Below are 20732 nucleotides of genomic sequence, written 5' to 3'. Positions count from 1 at the left end.
CCATACATGTTGTTGAGAAGGACTCAGCCAGAAATCTCCAAAGCGGTGCTTTTAATGTTGTATAAAAATAGTGAACTGCATCAAAGCGAGTACTTCAAGCCACCACGTTTTGAAGACACTTATGAGAGAATGGAACATCCCAGAGAATGTCTTCAAGCGTTTGACTGAAATTCTAAGCAATAAAAAGAATAGAAAAAAAAATTATGAACAATTGAACAAGCAAGAGGCCATTCACAAACTGAGATACTTAAAGTATTTATTTTTGGATGTATGCATACAGTAAACACTCAGATCCAAAGGCTCTGCAGTCTAATCATGTACAAACTTTGGCCTAGATGACAATTTAGGAGATATTTGGAAGAAGATAACCATGTGAACTCTTCAGGCCTCAGGGCAATCCGGCTTGAAAAAGGAAAGATTTGATCATTTTTCTGGTGGTGGAAATCTTCAGCCTCTTTGAAACTATGGAGAATTATTTTCTAAAGTTGTCTCCTTGTAGATTTATTTTGATTATAATGTGAGTCTGCATTAAAGGCAAAACATCACCAAAGGTAAACAAATGAAGCTGAGGACAAAGGAAATGACATGACATGGTTACTCCAGAGTCAGAAAATTCAGGTATTGCTTGAGTTAGTTTACCACTTTCTGGCCAAGAAACTTACACATTTATAGCTTTGTAAAATATGACCTTAGGAATTTACCTGTGTGTTACCATCAAAAAGAAAATTTGAAATTGATTGGATGACAAAGAGAATGCTCAGAGATCTTTCTAAAGCATTGCTACATTTTAATTTCTTATTTAATCCAAATATCAGCATTATTCTTATTTATTTGGACATAACTTTATGCAGAAGTAAATTTAATTTGGGTTTTTATGGCACAATTTGTTTTTAGTATTTTTTAATTAAGGAAGACTGCATTACATTTTCTCATGAAAAAGTGGCACCTAATTTATATAATTACATTTTTTTTACTTAAGGACTCAAAATAATACTGTTCAAATTAGTTGAGAATAGAAACATTCTGTATTTTCCCACAGTTTTTATACATCTGTATATATAATAAGTTTATCATAGCTTATTGCAAAATCTAAGCTCAGTTCTGTTCAGGAATTTGTTTTATTATTTCTACAAAGAACAAAGTGTAAAGGTCTTTTTTACATATTGTTGAAAAAAGGTATCTGACCCAGATGTTCAATTAGTGAAAATCTTCATGCCAAATGTTGCATATGCTAGATACTGTGAAGCAAGATTCAGTGAAAAATGCTATTCTAATTTATATGCACCATCCCGTGTACAGTGAAGCTTGGGACCACAGTTTAATGAGTCAGATGCGCTCACTAAGTAACTACTGTTCCAAGTATTGCTTTACATCACCTGTTTAAGAATCTCCGTGTAAATTCTCATTGTGAGCTAGGCTTTCCCTTTGCATTTGCTGAACAGATGATAGGTAGACCATCATCCAGCCACGTGCAAAAACGGGCAGACAGTAACAGAGGAAGGTCATTGTGATTGTTTCTTCCCACTTAAGCATTTTCTTATTTCTTGGTTCATTTTAGTTTAAAATCGACGCCGAGGACTCAAGTCACAAGCAATGTTTTGCCTTTGCACCAGCAGACATCAGTCCTACTTCTGAGCCATACAAAGCAGCAGTGCTTAATGAAAAAAATATAAAAAATATAAAAATGAAAAAATATAAAGAACCCATTTAAAAATATAAAGAAAACGGGTGCAAATAGTGGTGATAAAAATCTGTTAAAGAACAGAAAGGAGAACGTGTGTGTTTTTTTAGGTACCTGATTGAAAGTACAGATGAGTCAGAGGCTAGGAGGATGATATTCATCACAGAAAAAAAATGAGTTTCTTTGGCTGCGCTCAGCAGGGAAAACACAAATTACACATTTAGGTCAGTCTTGAGGGACTTCTGAGATTGTTTCAGGCTTAATATTTCTCCCTCTAACTCAACATTATACTCAATTAATCTGCCCTTGTCCAGAAGTAGAGAGAGATCTTAAACAGTCTCATTCTTTCTTACTGTGAGGAACTTTTTCCTCGGAGAATACGGCACACAAATTGTAAGATTAAACCTTTTTTGGCTTTGAAACCTAAGCTAATACAGTAAGACCTTGCAACATGTTACAGAGGAAAATAGGTAGAGTGAGATCAGGAAACGTAAATTATAGCAACTGAAAGAGCATTCACAGTCGATCCACAGGGCTTGGTGAGATGTTTCTTACTTAAGAGAACTTACCAAGAAGAGTATGTCCTGCGAATTCAATGCTAGCATGGTCTAGGAAAAGAATAACAAGCTTGAGGTTGGTTAACATATTGACAATTCCAAACACCACTGGTCTTAGAAGTCATAATCAGAACTCCGCAATGTCCCAGACAACTTATCTTTCTCAGGACTTTGACCACTAGGGGCAAGTGCATTGGTTGAAAGACACAGAGTAACCACACACATCAGGGTGAACATTTTGAAATGTATACACTGTGGGAACATGCGGTTGTTCGCCTGAAACTAATATAATATTGCATGTCAATTACACTCCCACAAAAATAAACACATAAATTTTTAAAAACTCAAATAAGAAAAGGAAAGCAACAGAACAAAGAGTACTAAAAAAAAATAAAGAACCAAATAAAAAATCCAAAGTTAAAAATTCCCCTGGATAAGTGCTCATAAGTGATTGATACAAAAGCATTTACCATATACAGAAGGAAATACCAAGAATAAATAGCAACATTTAAAAAGAAAGTGCAAGCCTCATAAGCAATCAAAAATGAAAATGGAAACAAGTTCGGAATGCTATCACATGCCCACGAAACTGGCGGAAACAAATTTAAAAGAAAGATACAGGTGAGTCTTAGTACTGACCTTTGACAGTAGCCAACTGCAAGGGAAATTTTTGCTGGGCTTTGTAGCCTCTATCTGCACCAATGCTTTCCACAAACGGTGACCTTCAATGTATCAAATGTGCAGTTGCCACACAATGTCACATGTTGGGGATTCTCAGGGTTTGTAGCCGCAGGAAACAGAAGAATTCTGCAGAGGCTCTTGACTGTTTCATTCAACATTATAAAAGAAAGAGAAGTGAATTCTATTGTTCCATGCTTCTACTCACAAAGACAAACTTTCATTTTGCAAATGCACCAATCCCTTCACTGGTCACTCGCCGTTTATTCACCATGGATTTCCTCTAATAGTCAAATTAGAGTTTAGAGCACTGAAATGATCCACTTTCCTTCTGTTTTCTAGGCTTTCAAACCCCCTGTACCTGGCATCACTCAATAAAGGTGGACTCTCTCATGACTAGCTGCTAGCGAGGTTTCTAAATAAAGGGAGCCAGGAATTATGACCAAGTGCAGGTGGGAGACAGCCACGCGCTCACAGAGTGATGTGACGGGCTTCAGGGTACTTTCAGCTCCCACGGTGATGTCTGTAGCACAAGACTCTGAGCTTTTAGTCAAAAATTCAAAAACTGAATAAAGCTTAAATGGTTGCCAAATTGCTAACACATTTTTCCAAATGTAACAAAAAATGTGAATGTACTGAGTAATAGAATATCTGTGTTTGAAATCCACATATTTCTCATGCAAAATAATCACATAAGAAACTCATATTTGTAGTTGCCATGGAGAGAAATTCCAGAAAGCTTAAATAAATTATTATTTAACAAGTTGGTAGGCTTGACAGCAAGAAAGGTCAGGGTTTTTTCTTTGTCCTTTTTTTTTCTAAATGAAATTGAATAAAAACCAAAACCTCACATTGCGATCATATTATTAGTGGTAATAAGAGCAATAAGCATGTAAGTTGATAATACTAATAAATCACATTTAGAGCAGACTGGAATGATTCTGATAGCTGAAAAGTCTTGACTGAGAATTTTATTCAGTGTAAGCCTTTAAACAAAAATCTTGTAAGAGTAAATATTCATAGGGTCCTATCAGAAAGATACCTGGGAGCTCCAGGAGTTTAGATAGTTGAGTTCCATTTATAAAAAGGTGAGAAAAGAATATATATGAGAACCTAATACATACCCAAGATCCACACCCATCTTCACAAGATTACTCCTGGGGATATTATGCTTTCTTAACTATGTTCGTTATGTATAGGTATAGCTGAATCTAGGAATGGCCACCCATGAGTTCTCTTAAGATGTTTTGAAATATGTATTTTAATTATATTTAAACTGGGGGGTGGGGAGTCACTTCTTTTTATAAGCTACTTCACCAACATGCCCAAGCTTATCATGTGCATTTGTTTCTGTGTTTTTATGTATTTATTTATGCTGTTTTATTTTCCTATTTCATTATCCCCAATTTCATCTCAAACCAGTAACTTGAAGAGTATTTAGCTTCTCACATAGGTTGTGCAGTTAAAAGTTTGTTCTTACTGATTTCCAAGAGACAAGTGAAGTGGTTTTCAAAAATTCTCTCATCGGCATCATGGAGTTCTCTCTCTGAGCTCACAATAATTTACTCCCGCAGCTGAACCCAGGCACAGCTCTCTTAGGAGTTAAGGAGAGGGGAAAACGTTCTCTTCTTACAGAACATGAAGGACCCACGCTATGGATGTACGGAGCCTTGTGACCCCGGTGGGGCTGGGGCCGAGGTGACTGTTCATCTCACAGCCGTCCCCACATGGGGAAGGGTGCGTCAAGCACAGTGACTATGCAGCCATCAAAAGGAATGAGATCTTGCCATTTGCAACGACGTGGATGGAACTGGAGGGTGTTATGCTGAGGGAAATAAGTCAATCAGAGAAAGACATGTAGCATATGATCTCACTGATATGAGGAATTCTTAATCTTCTGAGTTTTAAAGCATTAGTAAAATAAGCCAACAGATTGGGGAGTATTGGAGTACTGGGGGGAAAAAAGCCAATACATTAAATTTATAAAATATAAACTAAAATATTGAAACTGTGACATTGAGCACATACCGGACAACAGCAGTAATTACTGGAGTCCACAGTCCATCCGATGGTAACATGAAAGAGTTGATAGAAAACATGTCTCAATATAAAATCATGTACTCAGTAAATTCAAGCAAAATAAAGGCATCTTTTAAACAAAGGAAACATCCAGGCCATGCATTTTTTCTGTAGGAATTTCTAAAGGATGAATTTTGAGGAAATTGAATAAAGATAGAAGAGTAAGAATATGAGAAATGAAAATAATCAAATAAACAAAGACCTTTTTTCCCCAGTAAGTCCAAGTAACCATTATCTTGGAAAAAAAACACAATAATAACATGAAGTTGTTTCCCAATTTTTTTAAATGAAAATAAAATACTACACAACAGTGACACCCAAAATGGGGAGGTTGTTCAGAATGACATCTTCCTACGTGCCTCTCACCAATTATCAGTTAGGGGGAGATTTGTTATATTTATTTATTCTATTGATTAACTTTAGACATAGTTACATGAGTATTTTAATCATTTAAGATTACCTAAAATATAAATAATTTATAGTTTCAAACTTGTGTCTGGAAAAAATAAATAGATGGATAAATATATGACAGATAGATGGTAGATGATAGATAGATAGATAGATAGATAGATAGATAGATAGATAGATGATAGATAAATGGATCCTACAGATAGGAAAAAGCAGAGGAAGACGGCAAAACGGTAAGAAATAGAGTATACCTAAGACAGTGGAAGAACATATCAGTGTGACTGAAAATGTGGGATCTCTGCCCACAGTCTCACAGATCCTTTCATGACTTCTGCCCTGCCACCAACAGCCCACACCCCTGCCTCTCCCACTCAGAGCCACCCTTGTGCGAGACCAGGATGTTCTTGTGGGTGACCTCCATCTCATCCTCCTGTCAGTAACAGGCAGCACTTTACCAGTGAAGAATAGACATGTGATTATACAGTGATCTAGCTTTGGGCTCCCGATTGGACAGCTCTGAGCTCAGTTTCTCTGCTCTCCATATGTCTCTGAAAGAACTGAGCTAAACTGACCTTCCATCCAGCTCATCCCCACTCCTGTTCGGCCTCCTGCCCCTCCAGGGGCTGCTACTGAGCATCCAACCTAAGACAGTTAGTGAGAACAATACATGTAATGGGTTGCATTTCCTGTTAAAACACGGGGACTTCCCATTAAACCAAAAAATCAAAAATAGATAAAATGAACAAAAACACAATCCCTCCCAAAGCCCTAATCTCATATCAGGCAAGTAGTGACCAAACAGAAGTTGGTGAATCTATGCTAGACAAAACAGACTTGTAAGCAACAGAGCCGGGCATCATTCCATCACGATAAAAATTTCATTCCAGGTAAAAGATACAGCTTTCCCTGGATCTGTATGTACCTAACAGAAACTATAAAAAGCAGAACAGTAAAAAAGTTACAAGAAATGGATAAATTCACAATCATAGTGTAGATTTTAACATAACCTCCTCAGAAACTGATACACTGAATGAACTGACAAAATATAGAATTTCTGAGTAACATATCGAACATTTATGTCATAATGGAATATAGAATGTTCTTTACTCAATCCTTAGAGAACAATCTTGTTTTTATAGTAAGCGTAAATAATGTAAGCAAATGAATGCAGTGTAGCTTGTGAAAACTATCTGGATTATCAAGATATCTATAATCTACCCACCATATTCCCCGACCTTGAGCCTTTGAAATAATTACAAATCAATACCTAAATAATAACCAAAACATCTGATATTTTGTTAATATGAAAAAGTTTCTAAATTTTATTTTTTTTATCAAAGACCAGCTGATAATGTAATAGTGAAAGTTGAAAATGGTTATTTCTACTACAATTTAGTTGATGTAAATATTATGATTCCTGGTCATAGCCAAAGTAGTTGACAGTTAGAAGCACGTTTCAATGTTTTGCCCACGGACATATTGCTAAGGAAACACCCACCCCAGAAAATGAAGTCTGATCTGATGTGAGAAACTATTCCTTTCAATGCCATTGTAAGTCATAAAATGACTTTATTTTATCTAATGAAGTTCATTCTTGGAACTGTGTATGTCTGTGTGGAATATCCTGGGATTCGGTCTAGCCGACATGTGCTGGCCTAAAATAACCCAACTCCTCTCACGGTTGAGTTCCTAGGAGCTTGTGTTCATGTTTGCCTTGCAGAAGGGTAAGTGCTAGGGATGGATATTGGGTTGCTTTATGTTTACACATGTGAAAAATAGCAGTCATCATCCCAAATAAACCATATAGCTTGGTAACTTCCTTATTACATACAAATATGACTGATTTTGTGTGAATGTGTTTAGATTTCAGATCTCAAAGATGTTTCGCAGGATCCACACACTTCTACACTTACTTCCATGGCAACCTCACCCTTTCTGTTGGCTTTAAATGTGCCTCCACACCCAGGACACCCAACTGCTGCCCGCTGGGATCTGCCCCTGAACTCCAGACAGCCCAGCGCCCACTCCTCACTCCCATCCTGATGTCTGACAGGCATCTCATTCAAAATGCGCAAGACCAAAACTGAGCTTCCCAGTCCCCGCCCCACTCCCCGGGCCCAGACCTATTTTGTGGCCCTTCCTTCAGCAGAGGACACTCCTGACTCTGAGGCTGCTCACACCAGAAAGCTGGATGGCACCCCCACCCCTCTTTCCTTACACTGCACAACCGGGAGGTGAAGGAGCCCCTTTGACTCAACCACCCGTTATCCCCAGAATCTGACCCCTTGTCGCCACCCGGAGCTCTCACCCACGTGGGACACAGGCGTGGGCCACAACCACCTGCATCTGGGTGCCTGCCGCAGCTCCCAGATGGCCTTCCTGCTTCTCTGCGGGACCCTTCGCAGACAAAGCTCTGCATGCCGCTCCGTGGACATTGAAGTCCTTGCGCTGGCCGGTCCGGGTGCCTCCAACATGCCCTCAGTGCAGCCTAGCACTCAGATCTCCCTCCTACGGCTTTCCTTCATGCAGTCAGCACCCACACTGGCCCCTGACGACCTTGACCAGACCTCACACTCTGCTCTCCCATGTCTTTGCCATGGTCACCCTTTCCTGAAACATGACTGACATTTCACCTGCTTAAAGGCTTTGTTCCCATGCCTCCCTCCCAAACGCCTCTACCCTGACCACACTGAATTATGTTGCCACCTGCCCGCCCCCACCCCAGACTCCCCTAGCACCCTGACTGGGCTCCATGAATTCTTTTGCTTCCCGTCACTTACCATGCTCTAACATACATTAAGATCTATTCAGTCATCTGCCTGCATTTGACTTTCTGTTTCCCGTTTCCCAAAGACAGAAGACAGTGTTTAGACTTAAAAAAAAAAAAAAACACGTAACTATGATTTTCAAAAACAGGTCTAGACCCTACAATTTTACCCCAGCTTTTAGCAAAAACCAAGTGACTCTCTTCATATTAATTGCAATCTTTGTAATCAATAATCAATGTTGTCTTAGCATCCTGAGCCTCTGCCAGAGCCCGTCTCACTCCTATGAAAAACCTGTCTGATGAAAAGATGGATAGGCATCCTCCTTTCATTCAGTACCAGAATTCATGTATCAGTTATCATTTTAATTTTGTTAATAAAATATTTCACAGTAATATCCTTTTTAGACTAGGTTAATAAAAACAATGTGTTGTTTTGGGGTTTTTTTACCTGTTTCCACTGTGAGACTTTCACAGAGCATACCCACAAATACATTAATCTACACCTCTTTTGTTTAAGCAAAGGAATAGCTAGACAGGCTTCCTCAGAAAGAAATTATTAACTGTAGTAACTTAATTACCACAGCCTCTTGGAAGAAACAGCACTGATGTACTAACTGCCATATCAGTAGATACATTGTGGGATGTGGTACACACAGATTGAATCACAATAGGAGGTCAGAAAGAAGCAGAAGGAGACAGCTATATATCTTCCATGCTTCTCTTTAAATATCTATTTTTCATTTCAGAGTTTCTCATTCCCTTAGGTGCAGTATGAACTTAAAAGCAACCTAGATTCTTCATAGGACTTTTAGAGTATATGATAGATCAATAATTTGTTGGTTTGTTTATGAAATATGCCAACTTACTAGGACAGAGTCATTTTTAAGAGGAAGCCAAGATCAATATATATGTGCATAGATTTATGGGTGTTTTTGTTACAATCAGAATAAGTCTGTTTAAAGAACTCGAAACGGCAAACCTGGCTGTTTTCAATGTGATCTATTGGCCTATGGGTGCCACTTTAATTCCAGAGACTAAAAATATCACATCTGAGACTTTTATTCTGATAAACGCTCCTTGAATGTAATTAATTTTAACAGCCAGGATTTAAAATTGCAGACAAATAACAATCCAGCTGTAGCTTAGTGGCATAATCTCTAGGATTCGCTCTCTTTCTTGGGAATGTCAAATATTTGTTCATGCCAATGAATTTTAGAGCTACAGACTTCTTAATTTTCATCCTGCATTTTTCCATTCAGAGAATCAAAGAAAGGAAACTGAGAGTTATGACCTTAAATCTGTGTGATGACTTAAATATCAAACCAAAGATTTGTTACCATATGGCCCAAAGTGTATACATTTCTTCGTATAGCTGGACTCAGCCCTGCCACCCTGAGCAATGCGTTTTGGACAGAGGCAGAAGACCCAAATGAAAAATCTTAATTCTGTTGATTAATTTCAGTGCTACTTTCCTTATGTCGAGCTACTAAACTCAACAAGGTGGTCTTCCCAATATTGTAGAGTTAGCCCAACCACACTGATCAGCATCAGATAGTCAACTAAGTTGAAGCAATAGGATGAGAAACGTTTCAATGGGGCAGTTGCATTTTTAATAACCCCTTACTGATAGTACACTGGAATCTTAGGGAGAGCTCAGGAGCAGGTTAGTATTCCCAGCTTACAAGGTGGGGAGTGTGGTTGTGATCACCATGTTATTGGCTGTTCCTAAGCATTTTCATCGGGCACTCCTAACTGTGAGTCTCACCTGACACATAACTATAATTTAGCTTCTCTCACACGTACCCATCCTCAACTTCCTGTAGGTTGCTCAACAATAAGGTAAACAGAGATTCATTTCACTTCAAGTGTTAATCACAAATCAAAGGAGAAAGATTATTGTCTTTAATGCCTAGAACCTATTATGACTAATTAAAATTGTGGACACATACAAGGAATATGGAATCAAGGTCATTTTAGCCCTAATGATATTATATAAGCAATTAAATTATTTCTTTCCTTTCTTTTTATTCCTACTAGTGTGATAACAGGCTGACTTGCCAATTAGACCAGCCCCTTTGGGTGCCAGTGAACAGATGCATGCCCTTTTTTGTTTATGTGAGGAAAGATGTGCAGAACCTCCTCTCCCTGGCTGTTGGCCTGAGCCCCACTCTGTCCTCTAGGTCAGAGATGCTTATGCACCTGCACCTCTTCTTCCAAAAGCAAGCCAGCTAAAACAGGAAATTGCTCATCTATTATCTATTGGACTAAGGGATATACATACAACTATCATCAGTAACCATTCTCATCTATGTAGGTAAATAAATACACAGCACATAGCTGGTTTCCTCCTGACCTAGTCCCTCCTCACCTACACCTCGGGATCCTCTCATACGTCCAATCGGATGTTACCTGTCATATCTCACCTGCTTCCGATTACTCACCTAAGTCCTTCCTACCTTGCTGAATACCTGTCTCCCTGACAGCTGCAGTTCGCTTCAGTCCTGGCTTCACTGGGCACCTGCAACACAGATTTTAGTGCAAAATGTCATGAGATATACACTGCCTTGCTTCATCCATTAAGTGCTTCGAATTTTGAATCCCCCCTCTGGATCAAAAGTCCTTTAAAGGAAGAGTTCTGTCCTGAGGGTTTAAGTTCAAGAGGCAATAACATAAAGAAAACTCCATTGTTTACTTACTCGGTCATTTAATTATATCAGCGTGGACTCCCGAATATTTAATTTATACTTTGCATTACAACCCAGTACTCCATTCTTTATTTTGTTGGTGAATCTTTCCAGGTTAGGCACAGGGAGCAGTCAGTTGGCCCTTTTGCTGTGGCTTTTTGAACACTTTCCTCATTTCTGGCACTTTGTGATGCTCCAGGCTTGTCTGGTCTATTTATTGCTCTAGTTCTGGAACCAGCCAGGCATTTCTCCAAGAAGCCCAGGTTCCTTTCAGTGGAGAATGGGAATTAGAAACAAAGATCTGAATGCTGGATGGGCTCGTGCTGCTAGGGCAGGATTTCGCTTTTTACCACCTGTTTATCTTTGAGTGTATGCTACTTAACCTCTCTGAGCTCTGTTTACTTTATTTTAAAAATGAGGGTTATACTGCAATCAAATAGCTCTCTTAACCAGCTTTTTTTAAAGTCGGCTCCATGTGGGCACCTGGGTGGCTCTGATGGTTAAGCGTCTGCCTTCAGCTCAGGTCATGATCCCAGGGTCCTGGGATCGAGCCCCTCATGGGGCTCCCTGCTCAGTAGGAAGCCTGCTTCTCCCTCTCCCACTCCCCCTGCTTGTGTTCCCTCTCTCGCTGTGTCTATCTCTGTTAAATAAATAAATAAAATCTTTAAAAAATAAATAAATAAAAGTTGGCTCCATGTTCAACATGGAGTTTGAACTCAACGACCCTGAGATCGAGTCACATGCTTTACCTGCCGAGCCAACCAGGCGCCCCTCTCTTAACCATTTTTGATTCACAAACTGTCCAATTTAACTCACATTCTCCATTCCTCCTTTAAGCCACCTGACTGATGACCACACAAATGGGAAATCTGATTAAAGCATGTCACTTTTAAAAATCCTATAAAATGAAGGATTTGAGGAACTCACACTTAGAAGGCAGATTAAGTAGACTTGGAAGAATTTCGTATTCAAAGTACTTTACTAAGTGTCAGCAAGGTTTCACTCCCTTGTGAAAAAACACACACCCGGAAATCATACATTCAGCCTTATGTGTACATTCCAAGGAGGACTTGGAATTTCAACACGCAGATCATATTCAAATAAATGATTTCTTCCCTTCTCAAGACTGGAAAATAAATGGGCATTTATAGTTTTAATTTTAAAACATGCAGTCTCCCTGTTTCATGACTGGTAGGTAGGGAATGGCTATAACCATGCAGGTGGGTTCTGCCAAGACTTGAAAGTGCTGTGTGGACAAAAGAGGGTCTTGAGGGCATTTCACACATCACAGCGCTGGGTCAGGCATTAACTAACCCTCAAGTTGCTGAAATTGCGGCAGCTCCAGGGATCTGCAGGGGAGGGCAGTATAGAAGGGATTGAGTGAGTATCAAGGGGCATCAAGCAGTGGTTTGTTACCAAGGGCATGGGAGTATTTCAGTATGTAATACCCTGCATGCTGTTCTGATGCACATATATGGATTCTCCACCCAACCTGTGAGTCCCAAGGACAAATCCATGCCCTAACTGACCCTATGAATAACGCTTAGGTTAACTGGCCAAGCGGGATTAACTAGTCCTATGACATGGGGCTGGGGTGAGCCCCTGACAAGTAGGACGGAGACCTCCCGGTATGGGACGGTGAAGCCCTCACGGTCACGGGCCCCTCGTCATTGTTGTTTGCCTTGACTGCAGGATGGCCAATCAAAGCCCTTGCTCAGCTAAGCTATTTTCTTAGCGTGTCTGTAAATTAAATGCCTGCAGATGTTGGGGCATCATTACAAACATCAGACCACTTGGTAATTCTTAATCTCTTGCAGTCTCATTTACTCATCTATATAAAGGAAAGTCAAGTGCTGAATTTATTTGGCAAGGACTAAAACATAAGCATTATGTGTTAGGAAATGTTTGTGAGGAACACTCAGTAGTTAGCTGTAGCCAACTGCACCCTGTGCACATCAATAAAGATGCGGATAGTGGACAAGCTAGGCAAGTAAAGGGAAGATTGAAGTGCTGTGTGGTGAGTGGCTCAGGCGGGGGACAGCTGTGGTGCTTTGGTGCTAAAGAAAAGCACTGTGTCCTTAAGCACTGTCCATTTGAATTGGACAAAGAATTGGTCAAGATGTTTTCCTGGTGGTTCTTGGCACAGCATGGTAAAGCTGCCTCATTTGTGGGCAGAATTTGGGCAGGAGAAGGGCTGTCTCTGGCCTGGGCCAACCTTAATTCAGTGGGGCAGCTGAAATGAGAAGCCAGGGGTTGGGCCCAGGCCATGTTTGAGCTGGAGAACTGAATGTGGAAACACTGCTCTTGGAAGCACAGGTAACTGCTGTCTTTGTGGGAGGAGGAGTCAGTGAAAGGAAGGGGGAAGGACCATTAGGACAGAGTTGCCCCTAAAACACTGGCACTCCCTGTGGTCAGAGCCCTGTCTGGAGGGGTGGCTGTCTTTGAGGGCTCTTCTTAGGGACCCGTGTGCCTGGAGTAAACAAGCTGTGGCTAGTTATTAATATTAACGAATCTGTGTACATTTCATCAAACATCTTCCTTGTGGCAAAAATTAGCTCACCAGGTGCTGGAAATCAGAGTTCTCCTGAGGACTCAAGGGATGGAGGGAAAGGTCTCACTGGTATATAATTGCTACTTGTTTGTTTGTTTGTTTCTGAAAAACATGAAAAGATCCCAAAAGGTGAGCAGTATGAATGCCCTATGAGGAGGTGAGAATGGACATTTGATAGACGATGCTAACGGCAAACTCAGTTTACTGGGCTTCAGCACCCAAATACCACAGTCTCGGGGGCTTAAGTATCAGAAAGTTATGTTCTTCCAGGTCTGGAGGCTGGAAGTCCAAGATTAAGGGTCAACAGGGCCGGTTCCTTCTGAGGCCCTGAGCGAGAATCTGATGCATGTCTCTCCCCTGGCTTCTGGGGACTCCTGGCAATCCCTGGCATTCTCTGTCCTGTAGAGGCATCGCCCCATCTCTGCCTTCATGTTCACAAAGACATTCTCCTTGTGTGCATATCTGTCTGCAAATGTCCCCTTTTTATAAGGACACCAGTCATACTGGATTAGGGCCCACACTAATGACTTCATTGTAACTTGATCACCTTTGTAAAGAGTCCATCTCCATTAAGGTCACATCTGGGGTGCTGTTGATTAAGACTTCAACATATGAATTTGGGGACACAATTCAACCCATAACAGCAAGAGTAGTTAAGATCACATATTAACTATGAATTAGAACAGTAAAATAATTCTTTTTTTTTTTAAACATATGTGAAAGTTAAGTACAAAAAAATCCCAGGTCAGAGGCTCAAACTTCAAACAGTTATATCCTTTTGAATATTACTTCCCTCTTAAGGTTGTTATAAAAATCATCTAAATAACTTTTTAAATATTAATCAAAGAATAACAGCACTTAAACCTGTCTTTGTCATTCAGAGTGTACCTACAATATTTTACAGTTGTTTTGTATGGTCTTTTCCTTCATGATGTAGTGAATATATTTTTGGTGTGACATTCTCAATGTACACAAGAAATAAAGTCATATCTGAAATGCATTTCACTTTAGCTGGAAGTTGAAAGAATTAGGTTTATTCTTATGTCAAAGTAATTTTGCACAGCTCTTCCCTGTAAGATTCTGAGTAAAATCATGTTTAATTTAGATAACTTAAAATCCCCATTTTTATTTAACACATTCATGATAGGAAAAGGTCTATTTTATAGGCAGAAACAAAGAAATATTGTAAAAATAAACTTTTAAAAATGGGTATTTTCCCCCAAAGAGAAACTATTCCAAATCCACCAATGGGTGTCATTTAGAGCAACTGTTCACAAATTGTTCTGGGATGTGTGTTGGTCCCTGAGGTCCCTCAGGGTGACCCCCAGGCTAATCTCATGTAGTATTGATGCTTATAATATGAAAATGTCTATATTTTAGTTTCTGGAATGGATGGTTTATGAATAATGTATAATATTTAATAAAACCAGACATTGCCTCATTAATGTCTCATCAAAAGTAGAATGGATCCTTCCCTTAAATCTGGCATTTTTGGGTCATGTACTGCATAAGATTGGATACATAGATATTCATCCTTTTACCCTGCTAAACATATTTATAATCCAGTGAATCTCAGGATTAATTTCTGGGAGGTTTTAATCACTAATCAGATTAAGCTCAACATAAGAAATCTATTGTGTTTATTAATTCATTCACTTTGCAAAGAGTCCTTTTGTTTGCCTGTTACATGCAATGCTGATGAAGAAAGCAAAGCCTGCAGATAGGAAAGGACTTTTGCAAAAGGCACACCACAAATTAGGATGTTAGAAATGCTGCTTAACACATACTTGTTAAATCACCCTGTTTGAGGTTCATCACAGTATTTTGGGGGACAGTGATCATTTGGCATGAGAAATAATACCAGAAGAAAACCTCCATGGACCTATAATACTGGGTGTCGGTCTACAGTCAAATCTCAAATCACCTGGAAAATGAATGATTTCCAATAGTCAGTATATTATCTGGTAAATTATTTCTATTCTCAACAATTATAAAAGCCATGGTGAAATTGTAACCTCTCTAAGTGACCGCAGTAAATCGTTAGTTTTATGTAACCTTGGCATTGTATTCCTGCAGAATTCACATCAATCTTAAAGTTCCGTCACTGACTTTTAAAAACCATAATCACTTTTTATTTCCCCAAGATGGCATACGTATTTTTTCAGACCTGAGTGTGGCTTGCATTCCCCATACATGCACTCTCCTCCTCTTTCTGCATTTGCTGTGGGACACTGTGGGAGCAGACTGGGAAGGAAGCAGATTGAGAGAGAGGTGGGCTCGGAGGGGGTGGTGGCTTGCCTTGGACCCAGCTGGCATGAAGGGGAGTGGGTGGAGGGACTTGTCATTGATATGTGGACTGGTGCAGGGTGAGGCTGATGAGAGACCCCTTAAGAATCATTTCTCCTGGAAATGGGGCCAACAGGTTGTCTGAGTCAAGTAGCTGACTCCGTGAATTATAATAAGTGCAGTCTGAGCCATCTGAAAAGTCAGCTCCCAGAGGCTGCCAGCACCTCCAATGATCCTCAAAACCTCCAACCATTTGCAATCTCGCCTGAGACAATTTGCTGAATTTAGTTGAGTCATCTGAGAGAACGTTATGCGCTCTCCCTGCACCCCCCAGAGGAATCCTAAATATGACCTTCCATGAACTGACCCTGCCTAACTTTATCCATCTTCATCCCCAGCTCACAAGTCAGTCCTCCTCTTGAGAATGCCCACGTGCCCTGACCCTCTGGTCCACCCCTGCCTTGCACAAGGCACCTTCTCCGTTCTCTGCACCGAGGCCAGCACATCGGCTGTGGGGGCTCTCCCGGACAGTCTAGGTGAGCCCCTCCACCGCCACTTCCTGAAGGTCGGAGGATTGATTATCAATTTCATCTGGACTAGAAAAGTGCACTATCCATGGCAGATCCTCCAGGAGGGGTGGATGACTGGTTGAATGAAGCAATAAGGGAGGCAGAAGGTAGGGCATTTGGAGTAGATTAGGCACAGGTGGTGAAGGGGCTGGGGATGTGAGTCACTCGGTAAATACGTATTTTCTGGGCATGATGCTTCAAAGAAAGAAAAACCACATTACTTGCCTCCAGGGAAATTACCAGACTATAAAGGAGACTATGGACTTCATCCTCAATCACAGAATTCTTGCTGATGTTAATATTTAAATTTACTTAGTTTTTAAAACCCAGGGCAATGACATAATTCAATCTTTTATGAAGGAAATTACTCCGATAATGAGGTGGGGAGAGAAATGGGCTGGGAGTTGCAGGGAAGAACTCCGAAAGAGACTGAGGAAAGTTATAGATGGGTTTCAGCAGTCCTGGCAAGTGGGAATGAGCAAGATGGTTGTAGGTTGGAGAGGAAAATATATTGGCCAATGAAAGAGGTTAACATATTCAATAAAAATTCCTAACTAAGCCCCTCATTACATATTACAGGAACCCCATTTTTCCAAATGCATCTGTTTTGATAATGCAAATCATGAAGCACTATAGAATACCTATCTAGGAGACATTGATTCCCTTAATTAAGGTGTATCTATACCAGAGGTATTTTTGACTTTCTTCTAATTTGCTGATTCTCTTATCTCCTACTCTGTTTTCACTCTGGCTCATTCTCTCCCATTGCATTTTTCCACCAAATTCTATTTGTGAATCAATTTGTCCCTAAGAATAGAGCAGCCGTTGCAAAAATGTTTTCAGTACACAAAGAATGGAGAGTACAAGCAAGTAAATCAAAGGTGATCCAATTAGTGATTTTTTTTCTAGGACAGAGATATTGAGTCTTCATTTATTGTGGGGAAAAAATACAGAGCACAAAAATAAGAACAGTTCGGTATCCTTTTTAAATAAAGAAAAGTGCAGATGCACTTAGAAAGTTATTTCTTAATCAGCTAACAATGAGGGGCTTAGAAGCAGGTGTCTACTGAGGAAGGTATTTATAGCAGGCCTAATACTGCAGATTCTGAGATGCTCTCTCTATAACCAAATCCACTGAGCAAAACATAGGTGAATATCACCAAGGCTGCACAAACATCATATATATCCTGGAGGGTATGAAAATAAGAGGGGCTCGTTTGATCCTGCTCTATGGTGTACCCTCCTTCAAATCCCCATGAGTAAAGGGGACCTCTAGTTACCAAGAGCAAGGATATTTCTGTCCCCCTCTTCCACAATGCAGACATTCCCATTATTGGCCATTTATGCTTTAAGCACAATAAAGATCTTTACAGAGCTGAAGTAATGAAGTCTTTCTCTTTTATTTCCATTGATCACAGTCTTTCACCCAGGTGGTATCAACCACCTCCTTCACTGATAACCTACCTCGAAGTCTGCCACATCCTGACATACCCCATGTCAGCCTGCACATTCATCTTTAAGTTGAAGAGGTTCATGTTCATTCCTGACCTGGCCCTAGACATTGCTGGATTAAACAATGAGATAAAACATGCCAGTAGATCTCAAAAGACACAAAAAAGATGTTTGCTCTTTGATTGAATCAAATCATCTATGAATCGAAGCAGAAAAACTTTAAAACAGGGTTCTTCTAATAATGCCTTGCATGGAATGAATAAGTCAAGGTTTTGAAATGGCTGGTAGCTACTATGCAGACTGGGACATGGGATGGAATGTGCCCCCCTCAGTTTGCCACCCAAAATAGAATTTTGCTGATAAATGGGCACTTTCTTGGTGTAGGGTAGCTATTTGCACAATTTGTTGAAAGGTTCTGAAGTACCAACTAGCACCAAGGGCAGAAGGCATTATCAATCTATTGTCCTTGCTGTGTCCTGAGGATGACTGAACCCCTGAAATCTGTGATAATGTGGAAGATAGGGGTTCAATATCTGAGACACAGAATCCAAAGAAATATTCAACAACAATCACATTGTCCTGGAGAATAGAGAATACAAAGCTATAATAGACGACATGTATCTAAGATCATTGATGCCTTTATTACAGAATCCAGATAAACTAAGAGAATATTATAATCACAATCCCATCATGGCTGACTTCATTTTCATTTTTGTTGCAGTTTAAAAAAAAAACAACTTTCCGAGTGAGGAAATTTTGTCATTTGTCACAAATATAATGCAAAGCAATGGCAAAATAGCTATTAAACTCTACAACGTCACTGAGGCCTGCAAAGATTAAGTTTATAAAATAGTCGAAGTTAAGATTGCAACTTTGGGGGTGCCTGGGTGGCTCAGTTGGTTAAGCGACTGCCTTCAGCTCAGGTCATGATCCTGGAGACCCGGGATCGAGTCCCGCATCGGGCTCCCTGCTCGGCAGGGAGTCTGCTTCTCCCTCTGCCCCTCCCCCTCTCATTCTCTCTCTCTCTCTCTCTCTCTCTCTCTCTCTCATTCTCTCTCTCAAATAAATAAATAAATAAAATCTTAAAAAAAAAAAAGATTGCAACTTTGGTCATAGATTTGGTATCAGTTATATGTTTTCCTCCTTACACATCCAACAAGAACGTTGCCCATGAGGTAAGGAAGATGTGTGATAAATATGTACTTCCTTGATTATGTGCATTATCCTTTTTATTTTTTTTTCACCTACAGGGTTACAGTATCTATGAAAATACAAAATTGCTATGAACCAGGATGCTTATCTGCAGTAAATGAAGCTGGTACAGAAGTATGTGTGAAAACTCGAGCCCCCAAAATAATGTTTGCAGAAGAAAGAAATGAGGTTAAGTTTGGGATAGAAGATTGATGTCCAGAAATAATTACAGTGAATAACAAAAAGGAAGCCACTTGAAGATTAAAAACAGCTGGGTAGCTGTGGGAGCTTGAGGAGGGAAGGCTCCGAGATACCTCCCATATGGGGCCGGAGAAGGAGTAGAATCCACTTACAGCAGCAGAGAAAACCTAGATCAGGTTACACACATTGATCAATCCCACCATCAAAGTACCTGCTTTCCACATTGGGAGAAACAGTAACACTATTTTTAGCATGAAGAATATCACATATGGAAACTCTACCACATCAAACACTACAGTGAATTTAAGGACACAATGTCATAACGATATTTTTAGAATGAATTTCAATCATATATGACTTTAACGACATAAGCAAAATTGCAATTTTACTGGTCCCTGGAAACATACAGATGAAGACAAAGTGAGTTTGGCCAATTTTATGCAAGTCCATATTCCACAGAAGCTGTTCAGTGTTTCATACTATGCAGTTTCCATCACTTGAAAACCAGAGTCTGAAAGAACCTCATGGCTCATGCCTGAAATCCTCACTTGAGGACATCTAAATCACTGAATAAACCATTATTGTTTAGGTGGAAGTCCATGGTGAAAATGGAGGGACTGATGACAAGCATGAAACCACAGAGCTGACCTTTCTCTAACTCTGCATCTTGTACCCTGAGACTCCTGTCCTTGTAGCAAGGTGATCTGGGGAAAGTTAAAATGATTTATTGAGTATGATCTTTAATCAAGGATTCCACAAGATTGGAATAACACAAAATAATGGCATGATAATAGAGGGACTGGTTGTTGTAGTTATTTATGGGTGCATAAGAAATGACACTAACACATAAGAACTTAAACCAGGGGTCTCCATTTATTATCTCACACACCTGCTGCATATCAAAACATTCGTGGCTCTGGCAGGGGTCACTCATGAGGTTGCAGTCACGATGCTGGCTGGGGCTCGGGCATCTGCAGTCCCGATGGGGCTAAGGATCCACTTCAAATGCTGCTCCCCGCCACTCTGGAAAACAGTATGGAGGTTCCTCAAAAAGTTGAAAATAGAGCTACCATATGATCCAGCAATTGCACTACTGGGTATTTACCCCAAAGATACAAAAGTAGGGATCCGAAAGGGTACATGCACCCCGATGTTTATAGCAGCAATGTCCACAATAGCCAAACTATGGAAAGAGCCAAGATGTCCATCGACAGATGAATGGATAAAGAAGATGTGGTATATACGTACAATGGAATATTATGCAGCCATCAAAAGGAATGAGATCTTGTCATTTGCAACGACATGGGTGGAACTGAAGGGTGTTATGCTGAGCGAAATAAGTCAATCAGAGAAAGACATGTATCATACGACCTCACTGGATATGAGGAATTCTTAATCTCAGGAAACAAACTGAGGGTTGCTGGAGTGGGGGGTGGGGTGGGAGGGATGGGGTGGCTGGGTGATAGACACTGGGGAGGGTATGTGCTCTGGTAAGCGCTGTGAATTGTGCAAGACTGTTGAATCTCAGATCTGTACCTCTGAAACTAATAATGCAATATATGTTAAGAAAAAAAAAAAAAAAAGAAGAAGGTAGCAGGAGGGGAAGAATGAAGCGGGGAAATTGGAGG

The sequence above is a fragment of the Mirounga angustirostris genome, unplaced genomic scaffold (assembly GCF_029215605.1).
Source record: "Mirounga angustirostris isolate CCGP_5_RB_7025 unplaced genomic scaffold, mMirAng1.0.hap1 SCAF_7, whole genome shotgun sequence".
Taxonomy (NCBI): Eukaryota; Metazoa; Chordata; class Mammalia; order Carnivora; family Phocidae; genus Mirounga; species Mirounga angustirostris.
This window is presented reverse-complemented; position numbering follows the sequence as displayed.